This window comes from Podarcis cretensis (genome assembly GCF_951804945.1).
Source record: "Podarcis cretensis genome assembly, chromosome: 2".
NCBI lineage: Eukaryota > Metazoa > Chordata > Lepidosauria > Squamata > Lacertidae > Podarcis > Podarcis cretensis.
Window position 1 is genome coordinate 14,772,788 of NC_137171.1, and position 19,657 is coordinate 14,792,444.

Below are 19,657 nucleotides of genomic sequence, written 5' to 3' on the forward strand. Positions count from 1 at the left end.
GCGTCCAGGTGGAATTTTTGAAAATTGCTAAAAATGTCTGGGAAAACCTGAGCGTATGACAGCCCATATCAGAAGTGTTACGAATTTCCTTTAAAAATAGCATTAACCCCCCCCCCCCTTTTCTTCCTTTATTTGGAGATTTTGCAAAAAAAGGCCTTCGTGTCCAGATTTTCACTTTTGGAAATATGGCAACCCTACTTGAGCACAGTAGCCCTAATTCGAGGATTAGGGTTATTTCAGCTTCAGAGTTGGTTCCTGCCACTCACTTTCTGCTTCCCATACATTCCATGTCCTTTCCATGAAGCTGCAGACTCCTTTTCCATTAATTTAAGGTTCAGGGTTTTCCGTGGGGTTTAATGTGATGTTTCTGTGGCCTGGATCGATTATCAGATGGTCCCTCGTGAAATCTCCCCCTTTTGTCCCCTCTCCCTCATATTCCATTCTCTATTCCTCATTCGTGTTCAGCACCTAAAACAATAAAGCATATTGGGTCAACCTCTTTGGGGGTTTTCCAATTGGGGACCAGAGCTCGTTGGGAGACTAAAAAATTAATTACCACTCACCCTTGAAGAGGGTGGCCTTTGCAGGTCGGGAGGTCATCCTTGTATCATGCCACTGAAGATTTTGTTTTAGCCGGGCAAAACATGGTCTGTGGCTAATGAATTTGTGGTGTCAGGTTCCCAGGCTGTAATGCCTTGTGTTAATTAACCTTCCAAACACAGGCATGATATTTTGCCAAATCTAATAATGGACTATTTACATGGGAGCTAGGAAAATATTTTATACAGGAATGGGCCGACAGGCAGTTTTGGCTAGTTGATGTAATGCAGCTAGAAAGAGATATATTTTGCAACTTATTTTGTACAGCGGCACTGTGAGGGAATTTTAGACTCTGGGTTTCGTGTTCTTACCGGGGGGGGGGGGAGCTATTTAAATGGTAATGTGTATTACTTTGCTGGCTTCAAAACAACGCAAGTGTATAGGGGGGAGACTGAGAGTGCATATGGAAATCATATATATATATATATATATATATATATATATAAAATTTTGGAAAAACAAATAAACACAAAAATAGAACAAATTATTATATATATCGTGTTTCGATTTCTTTCCCCCTCTTTCTGCAGTTCCTTCTGGTTATAACACTTTTAGTGCACTTACAATCTGAACCCAATTATTATTTATTCCATATAATCAGTATGCATTAGAGCACAAAATATGGTCTGAAGCTCAACATGAAAAAAACAAAGATCATGGCCACTGGTCCCATCACCTCCTGGCAAATAGAAGGGGGAGAAATGGAGGCAATGAGAGATTTTACTTTCTTGGGCTCCATGATCACTGCAGATGGTGACAGCAGTCACGAAATTAAAAGACGCCTGCTTCTTGGGAGAAAAGCAATGACAAACCTAGACGGCATCTGAAAAAGCAGAGACATCACCTTGCCAACAAAGGTCTGTATAGTTAAAGCTATGGTTTTCCCAGTAGTGATGTATGGAAGTGAGAGCTGGACCATAAAGAAGGCCAGCTCCAGGGGCTTCCTGGCAGTTGCCTCTCTGCGAGAACTGAGGTTATAGGGAACCAGGCAGAGGGCCTTCTCGGTAGTGGCAGCCGCCCTGTGGAACACCCTCCTGTCAGATGTCAAGGAAATAAACAATTATCTGACTTTTAGAAGACATGTGAAAGCAGCCCTGTTTAGGGAAGATTTTAATGTTTGATGTATTTATCGTGTTTTTAATATTCTGTTGGGAGCCACACAGAGTGACAGGTATAAATAATAATAATATATTACTATTACTATTACAGTGGTACCTTGGGTTAAGAATTTAATTCGTTCTGGAGGTCCATTCTTAACCTGAAACTGTTCTTAACCTGAGGCACCACTTTAACTAATGGGGCCTCCCGCTGCTGCTGCGCCGCCGCCGCACAATTTCTGTTCTCATCCTGAGGTAAAGTTCTTAACCTGAGGTACTATTTCTGGGTCAGTGGAGTCTGTAACCTGAAGCGTCTGCACCCTGAGGTACCACTGTACTATTTATTTATTTATTTATTTATTTATTTATTTATTTATTTATTTATTTAGAGCATCTTCTGGTTGGCACCAGCCTCCCGCTCTTTGTCGCTTCTTCCCAATTCTCCGTGCCTTCTGTTTGTTGTTTTGCTCCTGATGCCTCCTGCCCTTTGTCTGTCCAATTCTCTATCCTCCTCCTCTTCCTCCTCCTCCTCCTCATCTCTCCTTCATCCCCATCTCTTATGTAATGCCTTTCCTGGATGCTCACGGCCGCCCCCCTCCCCTTTCTGCATTGCTGGCTACCAATTAACCCCCTCCTTCTCCCCCCCTCCCCATTCGCGCTGCTCCTTCATCAAACCCTGTCATCCTCCTTTCAGCTTTCTCCAGCCTCTCTCAAGGCACACACTGTAAGGCCGCTGGGCTGGGAATGCATCACATCTGCGCTCCGTAACCGCGCATATACGGCGTTGCTTAATATTTTATGGCGATGGGATGCAGATATTGAATACAGGCACCACGTCTTGTTGGCCAGCAGTCCGGCTCTCTCCCCATCAACCTCTTTTCTTTTAAACAACTCTGCTGCCCTGGTAGCATGGATTTGTGGCGTTTCTTTTTCCCAGATGGGAATGAGAGGTAGAAGGAGGAACGGGAATTTGCGCCCATGTTTAGGTACTGAAATGCACAGCATAAATAATTCTTCCGGAGTGTTCCGCTGAAGGAATGAAATGCAGCGTGTCCGAAATGTATCAGGTGACTCTCTGTTTAATACAGCGCTACAAAAAGGCAGGGTTGAACAGCACCCATATCATACACTGAAACACTCATAACAGTCAGCAGCCATGGCTGGGTCGGATCCTGAAGCTTCCTCAATCCCTGTGGGCCACTTTGCTAAGGTGGGCGGGTTTTTCCACCCATCAGTCACTTGACATGCCCATGACTTCAGGTGGTGAACCACTGAATTCAAGCTGGTCTGCAGAGGGAAAATATTTCTGTGCCCTCAATGTTTGATTTCAAGCAATCCCAGTGGAGCCTGCTTTTGGCACAAAATTTAAAATGTGCTGAGTACAAGCCCTAGGTAAAGGTAAAGGGACCCCTGACCATTAGGTCCAGTCGTGGCCGACTCTGGGGTTGCGGCGCTCATCTCGCTTTATTGGCCGAGGGAGCCGGTGTACAGCTTCCGGGTCACGTGGCCAGCATGACTAAGCCGCTTCTGGCGAACCAGAGCAGCGCACAGAAACGCCATTTACCTTCCCGCCAGAGCGGTACCTATTTATCTACTTGCACTTTGACGTGCTTTCAAACTGCTAGGTTGGCAGGAACAGGGACCGAACAACGGGAGCTCACCCCGTCGCAGGGATTCAAATCAGCGACCTTCTGATCAGCAAGTCCTAGGCTCTGTGGTTTAACACACAGCGCCACCCGTGTTCCACGAGTACAAGCCCTACTTGCTGGCAAATGATCAGGAGTGTCCTTTAAGGCTCCTGATTGTTCCCTGCTCCACACCTGGCATCAACAACAGCAACAATTTTATTATTTATACCCCACTCATCTGACGGGGTTGCCCCTGCAATTCTGGGCAGCTTCCAACATATATCAAAACATAATAAAATATTGAACTTAAAAAAACTTCCCTATACAGTCATACCTCGGGTTACAGGTTGCGTGTTTTCAGGTTGCGCACCACGCCAAACCCGGAAGTACCAGAACTTCTGGGTTTCAGTGCTCACGCATGCGCAGCACTAAATTGCACTTTGCACATGCGCAGAGGTCTCAGATCGCAACCCACACGTGCGCAGATGCATTGCTGTGGGTTGCTAACGTGCCTCCCGCATGGATCATGTTTGCAACCCGAGCTTCCACTGTACAGGGCTGCCTTCAGATGGTTTCTAAAGGTTGTACAGTTCCTTATCTCCTTGGCTCAGAGGTCACATAACTCCATACCCTCCAACATTTTACCAGTGAAAGTAGGGATGTCCTAAGGAAAAGCGGGACATTCCGGGATCAAATCTGAAACCGGGACGGCTTCTGTAAATCCGGGACTGTCCTTGGAAAACAAGGACACTTGGAGGGTCTGCATGTAAAGCGAACGGGCTAAAAATAGGGCTACACATAATGCTTTCAATCACCTGTAGTTTTTTTTAATGTTTAGCACACACCATGGATCACCTCTAGATGGGCCTGAGTGACAAGGGGCGGGGGGGGGGTACAGAGGGCTGTCTAAAATCAAAGTCCTGCAGAGAGATGGAGCATGTAACTTGACCCTCTCATTCCTGCCATATTTTGCACGGCTCAGCCATGTGGTTATATTTTGTTTGCTCTCCCTCTCTCTCTTGAAAAGGGGTAATGAAAGTGGGGTGGGGGGCGCGCGGTGTGGCTGGGATCCTTTTCACCTAATGAGGGAGAGAGCAGCACAACAAAACAGATGCCTTTCTCTTAATCTGGCCTGTTCCTCTGTAAACCTCCTCCTCAGCTTTGATGTCACCTTGAAATATTCCATGTGTTTCCAATAAAGTGGGTTGTACTTTGGGTTCCCTCCACTCTATTTTTTTTTTTTTAAATTGAAGCAGATCTCTGTGTGCTCCATCTTCCCATTCCACAGGTCTTATTTCTTCCTCTTCAAATTTCTGCTGAAGTTCAAATATCCTTTATGTCATTCAATAAGCTTTTTATAGGGGTGTCTGTTGTATGTGGCTTTTTAAAAAAAGGCATTGCGTGTAATATTTTAAAAATGTACGTGTAACTGCATTTTTGCATATTCGTCGTGCCAGCTTGGGAGGAGCTGGTGTCATGCCTAACCCAGGCATGAGTCAGGATGATTTCATCCCTTCCAACATTTATCTGATGAAAATAGGCACGTCCTATAGGGTTGCCATATTTCAAAAAGTGAAAATGCGGACGCAAAAGTTTTTGAGCTTTTTGGACAAAGTTGTTTTTCTTGCACACTGCTCCTTCTGACTACAGTATTCTGGCAATGTCCGGGAAATTACAGATATATGGAAACCCTAATTATATCATCATCACCATCATCATCAGTGCTTTTTTCTGGGGGTACGTAGAGGTACACATACCCCTAAACATTTTGTGAATCTTTGTACTTTTGTCCATTTAATGTGTTTACTTTTGAACTATAAAATGGTGATTTTCTTGAGTCAAAATGAGAGTACCCCTAAACATTTTTTAAAGAAAAAAAGCACTGATGATGATGATGATGATGATGATGATGATAAAACAGCTACCAGACCAAGGGAGGACCTCACCACATAATCAAATTCATACTTTCCAATGAAGTGCTCTCATTGTCTCTCAGCCTCTAGCCTACCTCACAGGGCTGTGAGGATAAAATGGAGGGAGGGAGTAGAGCCATGATTGCTGCCCTGAGCTCCTCGTAGGGCAAATGGGATAAAAAATAAGATAAATACATTCTCACCCGTTTCTCTGAGGAAACAGGTGTGCTGTACCAAACTCCATGTCCTATCATTGGGGGAAGGTTAAGATATCCAGTAAGCTCTTGTTGTTGTTGTTTAGTCGTTTAGTTGTGTCCGACTCTTCGTGACCCCATGGACCAGAGCATGCCAGGCACTCCTGTCTTCCACTGCCTCTCGCAGTTTGGTCAGACTCATGTTGGTAGCTTCGAGAACACTGTCCAACCATCTCGTCCTCTGTCGTCCCCTTCTCCTTGGGCCCTCCATCTTTCCCAACATCAGGGTCTTTTCCAGGGAGTCTTCTCTTCTCATGAGGTGGCCAAAGTATTGGAGCCTCAGCTTCAGGATCTGTCCTTCCAGTGAGCACTCAGGGCTGATTTCCTTCAGAATGGATAGGTTTGATCTTCTTGCAGTCCATGGGACTCTCAAGAGTCTCCTCCAGCACCATAATTCAAAAGCATCAATTCTTTGGCGATCAGCCTTCTTTATGGCCCAGCTCTCACTTCCATACATCACTATCCAGTAAGCTCTATGTATTTTCAAAAAGCTGAATGGTGGTGCTGCCATTTCCCCCCATGAGCAGCAACACAAAATGGAAGGCTTCACATTACGGCCTATCGCTCAACATCCAAAAAAAACCAAAGTGCTGCACCAACAAGTACAAAATAACTTCTCTGCAGCGCCACAAATCACTGGAAAATGTCCATCACTTCTCCTACCTGGGTAGTTATCTTTCCACAAGCGCCGACATTGATGCCAAAATCCAGCATCGCCTGAGCTCTGGAAGTGCAGCTTTCTCCCAGTTGAAGTGCAGAGTGTTTGAGGACCAGGACATTTGCAGGGAAACCAAAATGCTTGTTTAGAAAGCTATTGTACTACCAACCTAACTGTATGCTTGTGAAACATGGACCACTTATAAACGCCATCTCCAACTCCTCGAAAGATTCCATCAAACGTGTCTCCGAAATTTTTTACACATCACTTGGGAAGACAGGTGAACTAATGCCAGTGTACTGGAAGAAGCAAAGATCACTAGTGTCGAAGTAATGATTCTTCAACATCAACTTCGTTGGACTGGTCATGTTGTGCAGATGCCTGATTATCGTCTTCCAAAGCAACTACTCTATTCTGAACTTAAAAATGGAAAGCATAGAATCATAGAATCATAGAATCATAGAATCATAGAGTTGGAAGAGACCACGAGGGCCATCGAGTCCAACCCCCTGCCAAGCAGGAAACACCATCAGAGCACTCCTGACATATGGTTGTCAAGCCTCTGCTTAAAGACCTCCAAAGAAGGAGACTCCACCACACACCTTGGCAGCAAATTCCACTGTCGAACAGCTCTTACTGTCAGGAAGTTCTTCCTAATGTTTAGGTGGAATCTTTTTTCTTGTAGTTTGGAACCATTGCTCCGTGTTCGCTTCTCTGGAGCAGCAGAAAACAACCTTTCTCCCTCCTCTATGTGACATCCTTTTATATATTTGAACATGGCTATCATATCACCCCTTAACCTCCTCTTCTCCAGGCTAAACATGCCCAGCTCCCTTAGCCGTTCTTCATAAGGCATCGTTTCCAGGCCTTTGACCATTTTGGTTGCCCTCCTCTGGACACGTTCCAGTTTGTCAGTGTCCTTCTTGAACTGTGGTGCCCAGAACTGGACACAGTACTCCAGGTGAGGTCTGACCAGAGCAGAATATAGTGGCACTATTACTTCCCTTGATCTAGATGCAATACTCCTATTGATGCAGCCCAGAATTGCATTGGCTTTTTTAGCTGCCGCGTCACACTGTTGGCTCATGTCAAGTTTGTGGTCAACCAAGACTCCTAGATCCTTTTCACATGTACTGCTCTCAAGCCAGGTGTCACCCATCTTGTATTTGTGCCTCTCATTTTTTTTGCCCAAGTGCAATACTTTACATTTCTCCCTATTAAAATTCATCTTGTTTGTTTTGGCCCAGTTCTCTAATCTGTCAAGGTCGTTTTGAAGTGTGATCCTGTCCTCTGGGGTGTTAGCCACCCCTCCCAGTTTGGTGTCATCTGCAAATTTGATCAGGATGCCCTTGAGTCCATCATCCAAGTCGTTGATAAAGATGTTGAATAAGACTGGGCCCAAGACAGAACCCTGTGGCACCCCACTAGTCACTCTTCTCCAGGATGAAGAGGAACCATTGATGAGCACCCTTTGGGTTCGGTCAGTCAGCCAGTTACAAATCCACTGAGTGGTAGCATAGTCAAGACCGCATTTTACCAGCTTCTTTACAAGAATATCATGGGGCACCTTGTCAAATGCCTTGCTGAAATCAAGGTAGGCTACATCCACTGCGTTCCCTTCATCTACCAGGCTTGTAATTCTGTCAAAAAACGAGATCAGGTTAGTCTGACACGACTTATTTTTCATAAATCCATGCTGACTATTGGTGATCACAGTATTCCTTTCTAGGTGCTCACAGACTGTTTGCTTAATGATCTGCTCCAGAATCTTCCCTGGTATTGATGTCAGACTGACTGGGCGGTAATTATTTGGGTCCTCTCTTTTCCCCTTTTTGAAAATAGGGACAACATTTGCCCTCCTCCAGTCTGCCGGGACTTCGCCTGTTCTCCAGGAATTCTCAAAGATGACTGCCAGTGGTTCTGAGATCACATCTGCCAGTTCTTTTAATACTCTTGGATGCAGTTCATCTGGCCCTGGAGACTTGAATACATCTAAACTAGCCAAGTATTCTTGTACTATCTCCTTAGTTATTCTGGGCTGTGTTTCCTCCGCTGAATCATTTGCTCCAAATTCTTCAGGTCGGGCATTGTTTTCTTTATCGGAGAAGACTGAGGCAAAGAAGGCATTGAGGAGTTCAGCCCTTTCTGTGTCCCCTGTTTGCATTTCACCATCTTCTCCTCTGAGTGACCCCACTGTTTCTTTGTTCTTCCTTTTGCTACAAACATACCCATAAAAGCCATTTTTGTTGCTTTTAACCTCTCTAGCAAGCCTGAGTTCATTCTGTGTTTTATCTTTTCTGACTTTGTGTCTACACGTGCTGGCTATTTGTTTGAATTCCTCTTTGGTGGTTTCCCCCCTTTTCCATTTTTTGTACACATCCTTTTTTAATCTTAACTCAGTTAAAAGTTCTTTAGATAGCCACCCTGGCTTCTTTAGGCACCTTCCATGTTTCCGTCTCATTGGTATTGCCTGAAGTGGTGCTTTTACTATCTCCCTCTTAACAAACTCCCAGCCATCATGAACTCCCTTTCCTTTTAGTATTACTGTCCATGGGATCTCACCCAGCACTTCCCTAAGTTTTATGAAGTCGGCTTTCTTAAAGTCAAGAAATTGAGTCCTAGTATGCTTGGCTGCTCCTTTCCGCTGTATAGTAAACTTCAGAAGAGCATGATCACTCGCGCCTAATGATCCTTCCACTTCTACCCCACTAACCAGGTCATCAACATTGGTTGATGGTCAACAAAAGAGGTTTAAAGACTGTCTCAAGGCAAATCTAAAAAAGTAGTATAAACACCAATTGGGAAACACTTGCTTGCGAGTGCTCCAATTGGAGAACAGCCTTTACCAAAGGTGTCATGGGCTTTGAAGACACTCAAACTCAGGATGAATGGGAGAAACGTGCTAACTTGGCAAATCCACACCGTGATCAACTCCCACCTGGAAACCTATGTCTCCACTGTGGAAGGACGTGTGGATCCAGAATTGGCCTCCACAGTCACTTATGGACTCATGAATAAAACCGTATTTATGGAAGACAATCTTACTCGGCTACGAGTGATCTCCAAAGAAGAAGAGAATCCTCCTTCCAGGAGAATTGTAAGCTTAGAGTTCATTTCTGCAACGTTTGCTTTAAAAGTGTTTAAATTGGCCATGACTCTTTTACAAGTCCACCACATAGGATAGAACGTACCCTCAGCCTCATTGCATCTCCAGCATTTATCCGATTCAGACTTAAACATTTTAGCAAGTATACTCGGAGTTAGATACCATCTGTAAATAATTTATAATGAATTGGGGGTGGAGTTTAAAAGTACCTTTCCCAAAAAAACAGAATCCTTTTTTTTTCGGATAATTCATATGGAAATTCCCAGGTGTCAAAAAAGACTATTTATGTATTCCGCTGCTGTGGCCTGTGTTTTGTTAGCCCAAAAAAGGAAAACGAGTGAGGCTCCAACTAAAGAAGAATGGCAACTCAAGCTGACGGAATATGTGCAGCTTGCAGCTTTAACATATACGTAGAATAAGAGAACAAGAAGAACGTACATTTAAAGAAGATTGGAAAATGTTTATTGAATGTATGGGTGAAAATTGTGTACATTTAAAAACGCTGGCAGCATTAAGATAAATTCAACAGTATAGATAAGTTTCGATGGATGTAATAATGGAATACTGAATGGTTTAGTTTTTGTAAAATATGCAGGGATTTATGGGATGCAAACTGAACCACGGAAAGAGAAGAAGGGAAGTTATTGATTTAAGGTTGTTTAAATGAATACTCTAAAATGCAAAATAGAAAAAAATAATAAAAATAATAAATAATAAAAAATTGTTGTGTGTGCATGTACGTATGTATGTGTGTGTTTGTGTGTGTGTGTGTGTGTGTGTGTGTGTGTAGTGTTTAAATTGCTTTCATATTCACAAAATTCAGATGCAATTGCATCCTGCCTTAAAACAAAATGTGAACATTTTTATTTATTTTTGTGAGAAACCGCAAAAGAAATCACTAGTGGTTTTTGGCTGTCTCATTCATACATAGATAGATAGATGATAGATGATAGACAGAAAGCCTGTGCACAAATGCTAAACGAAGTCCTATGCTGCTTTGGCAGTCTGAGGGCACTGATATGATAAATTCTAATAGACGTTTTTAAAAAAATACTTGTATTTATTTATTTTCACCTTCTGGCAGAGCTCTAGGGTGAAATGCACAGGTCACCTGCTTCCAAAACCTCCCCACTGACCTTCTTCCCTGCGGTTCTTCTGCCCTTTCATACTTATAAATAATCTCTCATTAACAGAATTGCCCGAGGACAAAAAAAGAAAAAATTGAACCTTTCTTCTTCAGCCTTACACAAATGAAGCTGAATTTATTAGTCCCGTTCCCCGAAGCAGTTCTGCATAGCCAATACACCAGCCATGGGACGACAACCGGCAAGTTTCTACAGGGCTCTGTGAAGCAGAGGGAGGGGAGGTGGGGGGGGGAGCACCAAAGGCAGGACGGGGCGGGGAAGATGAAGACGCAGCCAGGTTGGGTATACCAAGATGGGGCGCTCCGAAGAACGAACCTGATGCGATTCCGTATCAGAACATCCACAGGTCTGGGCGTGACTGTCTTCTGCTGGGGGAGATGATTTAACCATCCCATTGTTGTTGTTGTTGTTGTTGTTGTTGTTTAGTCGTGTCCGACTCTTCGTGACCCCATGGACCAGAGCACGCCAGGCCCTCCTGTCTTCCACTGCCTCCCGCAGTTTGGTCAAACTCATGCTGGTAGCTTCGAGAACACTGTCCAACCATCTCATCTTCTGTCGTCCCCTTCTCCTTGTGCCCTCCATCTTTCCCAACATCATGGTCTTTTCCAGGGAGTCTTCTCTTCTCATGAGGTGGCCAAAGTACTGGGGCCTCAGCTTCAGGATCTGTCCTTCCAGTGAGCACTCAGGGCTGATTTCCTTAAGAATGGAGAGGTTTGATCTTCTTGCAGTCCATGGGACTCTCAAGAGTCTCCTCCAGCACCATAATTCAAAAGCATCCATTCTTCGGCGATCAGCCTTCTTTATGGTCCAGCTCTCACTTCCATACATCACTACTGGGAAAACCAGAGCTTTGACTATCTGGGCCTTTGTTGGCAAGGTGATGTTACTCTGGCAGAAAGGGAAGGATGATGCTGTCAGAGGCAGTCAATGCTTCTGAACGCCGGTTGCTGGAAACCCCAGGAGGGAAGAGTCTTCTGATGCCCAGGCCCTGCTTGTAGACCTTCCAAGTGTCCCTATTTTCCAGGGACGGTCCCGGATTTACAGAAGTTGTCCCGGTTTCTGATTTGATCCCGGAATGTCCTGCTTTTCCTTAGGACACCCCTATTTTCATCGGATAAATGTTGGAGGGTATGGAGGGTATAGAGTTATGCAACCCCCCCAAGCCAAGGAGATAAGTAATAATAATGATGATAATGATAATGTTAACAACAACAACAACAACAACAACAACAACAACAACAACAATAATAATAATAATAATTTATTTCTAACCTGCCCATCTGGCTGGCTTGTCCCAGCCACTCTGGGCGGCTCCCAACAGAATATTAAAAACACGATAAAACATCAAACATTAAAAACTTCCCTAAACAGGGCTGCCTTCAGATGTTTTCTAAAAGTCAGATAGCTGTTTCTTTCCTTGACATCTGATGGGAGGGCGTTCCACGGGGCGGGTGCCACTACTGAGAAGGCCCTCTGCGTGGTTCCCTGTAACCTCACTTTTCACAGTGAGGGAACCGCCAGAAGGCCCTCAGAGTTGGACTTCAGTGTCTGGGCTGAATGAGGGGGGGGGGGAGAGAGACGCTCCTTCAGGTAAACTGGGCCGAGGCCATTTAGGGCTTTAAAGGTCAGCACCAACACTTGCGGTCGGAAACGTACTGGCATAGCTGTCAACTTTCAGATTTGAAAATAAGGGACAAGCAGCCTCGAAAATAAGGGATCTGTAGCCTCACCTGTCCTGGGGACAGTCTACGCAGGATATCTAACAATCTGGGATAGCAGAAGGAAGCAGCGGGAAATGGCGCTGGAATAAGGGAATTTCTTGCAAAAAAAGGGAAGGTTGACAGCTATGTACTGGGAGTAATTATACAACCTTTAGGGGATATCTGAAGGCAGCCCTGTGTAGGGAAGATTTTAAATGCTTAATGTTTTATTATGTTTTTATATATGTTGGAAGCGAGTGGCTGGGGCAACCCAGTCAGATGGGTGGGGTATAAATAATAAAATTGTTGTTGCTGTTATTGAATAGGATTCCCCTGTTTTCACTGGAGAAATGTGGGAGGGGTCAGCAAACTTTTTCAGCCGGGGGCCGCTCCACTGTTCCTCAGACCTTGTCGGGGGACGGACTATATTTTTTGGGGGGGAAATGAATGAATTCCTATGCTCCACAAATAACCCAGAGATGCATTTTAAATAAAAGCACACATTCTACTCATGTTAAAACACGTTTATTCCCAGACCGTCCGTGGGCCAGATTTAGAAGGCGATTGGGCCAGATCCGTCCCCCGGGCCTTAGTTTGCCTACCCATGATCTAGTTGGCTGTGTACCACCTCTAGGGGGTGACAGCGTCGTCAGCCCTCTCAATATTCCTTAGCAGGGGACTCGGCCCTCCAAGTACTGAGGGGGCAGAGAAGGCAGAGCCTCCAAGCCGAGCTCAGCACAGCATCATCAGAAGGGTGCACTGGACGTACTTTGTATTCTTTGGCTTCCATGAGATGGAGGGCACCCATCCCCTGACTTAGGGGATAGGGGAAAGACTGGAGCCTCTTCCAAGCAGCCTGAAGCTTATCCTCATCAGATTCCTTCTCCATGCAGTGGCATAGCGTGGGTTGCCAGCACCTGGGGCCGTGCGGAGGGGGTGGGTGGAAGGGAAGCAGATGGCGTAGGCATGCGCATTCAACTGCCTATCAGCATCCGTGCCACTCATGAGATCGCAGCCACAGGGATAAGAAAAGAAGAGTTGTTCTATTGTCTGGAGAGGTCACTTCCTGGTTTGTATGGAGAATCTGTTTTCCATGGAGCCCAGCAACGGAAGTGTGCAGTGGTGTGGTAATAATAATAATAATAATAATAATAATAATAATAATAATAATAATAATTTATACCCCACCCTCCCCAACCAAGACCGGGCTCAGGGCGGCTAACAACCAATAATAAAAACAAGTTGATTAAAATACAATTTAAAAAAACAAGATTAAAATACAACATTAAAACATTAAAATGCAGTCTCTGCACAGGAGGAGAAAGGAAAAAGAAAGAGGGGGAGGGAATCAAACTGATTCCAAGCCAAAGGCCAGGCGGAACAACTCTTGTCTTACAGGCCCTGTGGAAAGAAATCAGATCCTGCAGGGCCCTGGTCTCATGAGACAGAGCGTTCCACCAGGCCGGAGCCAGTGTTGAAAAGGCCCTGGCTCTGGTTGAAGCTAATCTAATTTCCTTAGGGCCCGGGACCTCTAGGGTGTTGCTGTTTGTGGACCTTGAGACTCTCCGTGGGGCATACCGGGAGAGGTGGTCCCGTATGTACGAGGGCCCTAGGCCGTGAAGGGCTTTAAAGGTCAAAACCAGCACTTTAAATCTGACCCTGTACTCCACCGGAGCCAGTGCAGCTGGAAAAGCACTGGGTGAATATGCTCCCATGGCAGGGACCCCGTGAGGAGCCTCGCTGCAGCATTCTGCACCCACTGGAGTTTCTGGGACAGCTTCAAGGGCAGCCCCGCGTAGAGCGAATTACAGTAGTCAAGCCTGGAGGTGACCGTCGCATGGATCACTGTGGCCAGGTCGGGGCGGGAAAGGTAAGGGACCAACTGCTTGATGCGGCGAAGGTGGAAAAATGTCGCCTTGGCTGTTGCTGTAACCTTCACCTCCATAGAAAGGGAGGTGTCAAAGATTACACCCAAACTCTTAACGGAGGCAATGGCACTAACTGGGCCCCCACAAGAGAAGGGAGTTGGTCCCTCATCCCCATACCATCCCGACCTAGCACCGGGTGTTGAAATTTTGCGCCTCTAACAATCTTGCACCTTGAGTAACCACCCCTGTGGCCCTCTCCCCGCTCTATGCCACTGCCTCCATGTGCTGCAAGGTCTCTGGGTCATGATGCGCACGGGAATGCCCAGTGGCGTAGCGTGGGGGATGCAGGGGGGGCCAGCCGCACCGGGCGCAACATCTGGGGGTTAGGGGGCGCAAATCCACGGGTTAGGGGGCGCAAATCCACGGGTTAGGGGGCGCAAATTACTTGCCTTGCCCCGGGTGCTGACAACCCACGCTATGCCACTGGGAATGCCATATGAGCAGGGCAGTTGTTGCAACTTGCGGCATACTTTGTGTCTATGACTGCCAAACCGTTCTTGCTGTCGAATGCTTCTCCGTAGACCGAAAGCTGTGCAAACCGTGAATCAGAAACCCTTGAGCCCCCCTTTCTGCAATGCCTTCATCCCCTCCTCCTCCTCCATCCCCCACCCCTCCTCAGCAGTATCCGAAGGGCTCTGCGCTCCCGCTTCACTTGCTAATGACCTCCGCTGAGCCCATGACAGGATCCCCTGGGGGACTGGGGGCGGTGGGGGGGGTGGGAAGGGTCTCAATCTGGCAGCAATTATAGGAGGGAAAGTTAACTCCTCTCCCCAGTTGCTTCCAACATCAATGTGTCAAAACAAAGAACTGAAACATTTCAAACGCCAAATTCAAATGTCACCAGCAATAAGGGCCTACACTTTCAAGCTGCAGCAAAACACCACCGCGGCCCTTTTTATTCTTCGCCAGCATCCCAGCTCAAAGTTGGCTTAAAGGCAAATAAGAGACTGTTCTGTCAAATGGAAATACAGGACGCGGCTGTCTTCACGAGTCCCCATTCTGCTCTGGTCAATGCTGTGTTCCTTCTCTGAGTCGTAAGATGTTTTCTCCTTCCCTGGGATTTCCTCAAGAAGGATGAGGTTCTGTCTCATTTAAAGAGCAATAAAAAATATCTCGTTACTTCAGGTTAGGCGACAATGGACAGTCAGCAGCAAACGATTCCCCTGACTGCTTGCAAGATGAATGTCCAGTTCTCAATTATTGCTGCCTTTTAAACCTAGAGATGCGAACAATTGATTCTGGGGCAGGCCCTATCATTGGGCAGAGTGAGGAGGCTGCCTCAGGTGGCAGATTCTGGAGGGTGGTTGTGACCATTAGCTGTTGGAGGACAGAACGGAGCATGCCACACAGCTTGCCCTCCAGCTGCTCTCTGAATAGCACAGAAGACTCGGGTTCCATGAGGGGCATTCACCAATATCATCAACGTTTTGGTGCTCCAGTGGCTGATGCTGGCAGACCAGCCCGGATGGGCCGAATAATGTCCAAGAAGGTGAGGTGCATGCTACTTTGCAAAGAAGGCAGACCAGGTGTTATGATAAGCATATCAAATTGGCAGCAACCTAGAATAGTAAATGAACTGGGAAGCTGCTGATGCAACAGTGAGTTCACACATCACAGTGATCACTTGATAAATCTGAACATCTGCATTTGCTACAAAATACTGCTAACATTTGTTAAAGGTTGGAAACCTCTCATAGACTTTTTGCATGAAAAAGCAATAATGATCTGTGGATTTGAGGACTGAAGATAATGTTTGCTTATAGAAAGCGGCTTTGTTGGGGTTATATTGGATTGGACGAAGTGAATATTGTTTATATATAGCAGGCAAATGAAGAATCGGAAGTTGTTTCTGAATCTTATTTTCCTTTCTCTTTTAACTTCTTTTCTGCTCTTCTTTCTTTATTTCTCTCTTTTTCTTTTTCTACTCCTTTCTTCCCTTTTTTTCTTGATGTTTTTTACTGTATTTAGATCAAAGTCTTAGTTCAGATAAAAAAGGGGGGAAAGATATTTGATGTTAAGCTTTGTATTTTTCTCTATAAACCCTAATAAAACTTATTTTAAAATTCTCTTATTTGCTACAAAATACAAACTCTCTTGGGACGCAGGTGGCGCTGTGGGTTAAAGCCTCAGCGCCTAGGACTTGCCGATCGAAAGGTCGGCGGTTCGAATCCCTGCGGCGGGGTGCGCTCCCGCTGCTCGGTCCCAGCGCCTGCCAACCTAGCAGTTCGAAAGCACCTCCGGGTGCAAGTAGATAAATAGGGACCGCTTACCAGCGGGAAGGTAAACGGCGTTTCCGTGTGCGGCTCTGGCTTGCCAGAGCAGCGATGTCACGCTGGCCACGTGACCCGGAAGTGTCTCCGGACAGTGCTGGCCCCTGGCCTCTTAAGTGAGATGGGCGCACAACCCCAGAGTCTGTCAAGACTGGCCCATACGGGCAGGGGTACCTTTACCTTTACCTTACAAACTCTCTTGGCCTTATTCTCACCTGCACAGGAGTAAGACCCAACAACCTCCTCATGTAATACAGTAGAGTAAAACACTGCAATTTATCCAAATATAGCTCCTTGGCAGACTCTAAAGCATGCTAAGTCTTAAAGAGGTTCTGCTCCCACCAGCATATCTCTCTATATTTTTTTACAAGTCCCAAGGTGTTAGAGAGAAGGATTTCTGCTATTGATCCCAGTGATGTCACAGGCCCTGTTCAGGGCTCATGACGCCCACATGACCACTTTGCAGGACTCATAAATAGGTTTTCACAAAAAGTGGGTGTGGGGAGGGCTAGGTGCAAAATACCGTATTTTTCGCACCATAGGGCGCACCGGACCATAGGGCGCACCTAGTTTTTAGACGGGGAAATCAATAAAAAAAACTTTCCCCCCAGCCCCAAAGAGTTGCCTACAGTGGCGCACAACCTCTCCCTGCTGGAGGGCTTGTGCGCGGTTATGGCACAAGCCAAGGCAGCGAGCGGGATGGATTGTGCTGGCTGCTTTGGCTTCCTCTTTAGCCCCGCGCAATCCCTCCCTGCCAGGAGAGGCTGCGTGGAGCTAAAGAAGCCATAGCCCCGTGCAGCCTCTCCCTGCCGGAGGGGTTGCGCGCGGCTATGGCACAAGGCTGCATTCGCTCCTTAGGACACACATACACATTTCCCCTCAGTTTTTGGAGGGGAAAAACTGCGTCCAATGGAGCGAAAAGTACGGTAATATTGGAAATGCTGAATTCTCTGCAGTAGAGATGTTAGCTGAGGGAAAGTCATCAAAATCCCTTGCAGAAAATCACAAACCAAGGTGTGTATTAACAAAAGCTACCCTTACGGGTTGTAGGGACGCGGGTGGCGCTGTGGGTTAAACCACAGAGCCTAGGGCTTGCCGATCAGAAGGTTAGCGGTTCTAAACCCTGCAACGGGTGAGCTCCCATTGCTCGGTCCCTGCTCCTGCCAACCTAGCAGTTCGAAAGCATGAAGTACAAATAGATAAACAGGTACCGCTCCGGCGGGAAGGTAAACGGCATTTCCGTGCACTGCTCTGGTTCGCCAGAAGCGGCTTAGTCATGCTGGCCACATGACCTGGAAGCTGTACGCCGGCTCCCTCGGCCAATAAAGCGAGATGAGTGCCACAATCCCAGAGTCGGCCACGACTGGACCTAGTGGTCAGGGGTCCCTTATGGGTTAGAACTCAAAACCGGAAATTTTATTTTCTCAGTGGTTTGAAGGCTGGATAGCCTGGGCTTTAAAAAGGCAAACATCTTATATCCCTAACCCCTCTTCTGGGGGGGGGGGGGAAGGGGAGAGGGCAAGATTTCAGTATGGCTACAATCCACTGGGAGAAACACCACATGAATTGAGTGGGACTAACTTCTGTGTAGGCAAGTACAGTGCTACCTCGTGTTACATACGCTTCAGGTTACAGACTCCACTAACCCAGAAATAGTGCTTCAGGTTAAGAACTTTGCTTCAGGATAAGAGCAGAAATCGTGCCCCAGTGGCGCGGCGGCAGCAGGAGGCCCCATTAGCTAAAGTGGTGCTTAAGGTTAAGAACAGTTTCAGGTTAAGAACGGACCTCCAGAACGAATTACGTACTTAACCTGAGGTACCACTGTACAAGATTGCCATATAAACTTACCTGTTGAACTCAACAAGACTTCTAAGAACAAAGGTACGACAAAAGAAACTCCCTCAAACTGGAAATGTTAAGTTTTTGCTTTATGTTTCTATCCATTGCTACCTACATTCCCTTCAGTAGAACATATGCTATTTGTGTGCCTTCTCTCTTTAAAGGATATTTTCTCAGTCCTCTCTAGCGAAAGATCCAGAGCCACGCTCCTTGCAGCAGCCTTCATGGAGAAGCCAGCTGCCGTATCAGCCCTGGAAACCTCCGTCAGGGCTTGACAGAAACCAGAGATTTGCTTGCTGCTGTCAAGAACTTTTTTCTCACTCTGGTCTCTGAGCATTGCACCCTAGTTGACCTTGGTGTGCTTCAGGATAAATTAGTGATATGCATGATACCCGCAACATACGCAATGTGGCAGGCAGCGAAAAGCAGCTGCAACACGCTTTGCTTTTTATAACAAGCGGGGAAAGGTGGAGGCTCTAAGTTGAGAAGCAACGGCCATTTGCTCTGCAACACTGGTCGAGAACCTGTGGCCCTCCAGATGTTATTAGGATCCAGCTCCAAGCAGACACAGCAACTATGGCCAGTGGCCAGGCATTAAGGGGGGTGTATTCCACGGGTGGCGCTGTGAGCTAAACACAGAGCCTAGGGCTTGCCGATCAGAAGGTCGGTGGTTCGAATCACCACGACGGGGTGAGCTCCCGTTGCTCGGTCCCTGCTCCTGCCAACCTAGCAGTTCGAAAGCACGTCAAAGTGCAAGTAGATAAACAGGTACCCCTCCGGCGGGAAGGTAAACAGTGTTTCCGTGCGCTGCTCTAGTTCGCCAGAAGCGGCTTAGTCATGCTGGCCACATGACCCAGAAGCTGTACGCCGGCTCCCTCGGCCAATAAAGCGAGATGAGCGCCGCAACCCCAGAGCCGGTCACGACTGGACCTAATGGTCAGGGGTCCCTTTACCTTTACAGTGGTATCTCGGGTTACATACGCTTCAGGTTACATACGCTTCAGGTTACAGACTCTGCTAACCCAGAAACAGTATCTCGGGTTAAGAACTTTGCTTCAGGATGAGAATAGAAATTGTGCTCTGGTGGTGCGGCCGCAGCAGGAAGCACCATTAGCTAAAGTGGTGTTTCAGGTTAAGAACAGTTTCAGGTTTAGAACGGACCTGCGGAACGAATTAAGTACTTAACCTGAGGTACCATTGTATTCCAATAAGGTCTGGAGGGCCAAATCTGTGGTGGGTCAGTTTTGTGGTCTGTCATTTCTGGTTCCTCTTAGCTTCTTGTTTTTCCACTCTTACATTCAGTTCTCCACATTTCAATATCTGTTTGTGAATTATTATTTTTTAATTCCTCAAGGAAAATTCATCGATTTGTTAGTGCAAATATCTTCCAACATAGCATTTGCCTGCAATTTTGCTAAATATATACATTTTTGTAAGCAATTTCTACTTTTGGATGTTATTTCCATTAATATATGCATTTACTTTCCCTACTATATGCATATTCATATACAGTGGTACC

At 46.2% G+C, this 19,657-nt stretch overlaps 1 long non-coding RNA gene across 1 annotated transcript in view; it reads right to left on the reverse strand.

Moving 5' to 3' along the window:
- Positions 1–19,657, reverse strand: part of LOC307210505 — a 349,261-nt gene that overhangs the window by 11,734 nt on the left and 317,870 nt on the right. The window lies entirely within an intron of this gene.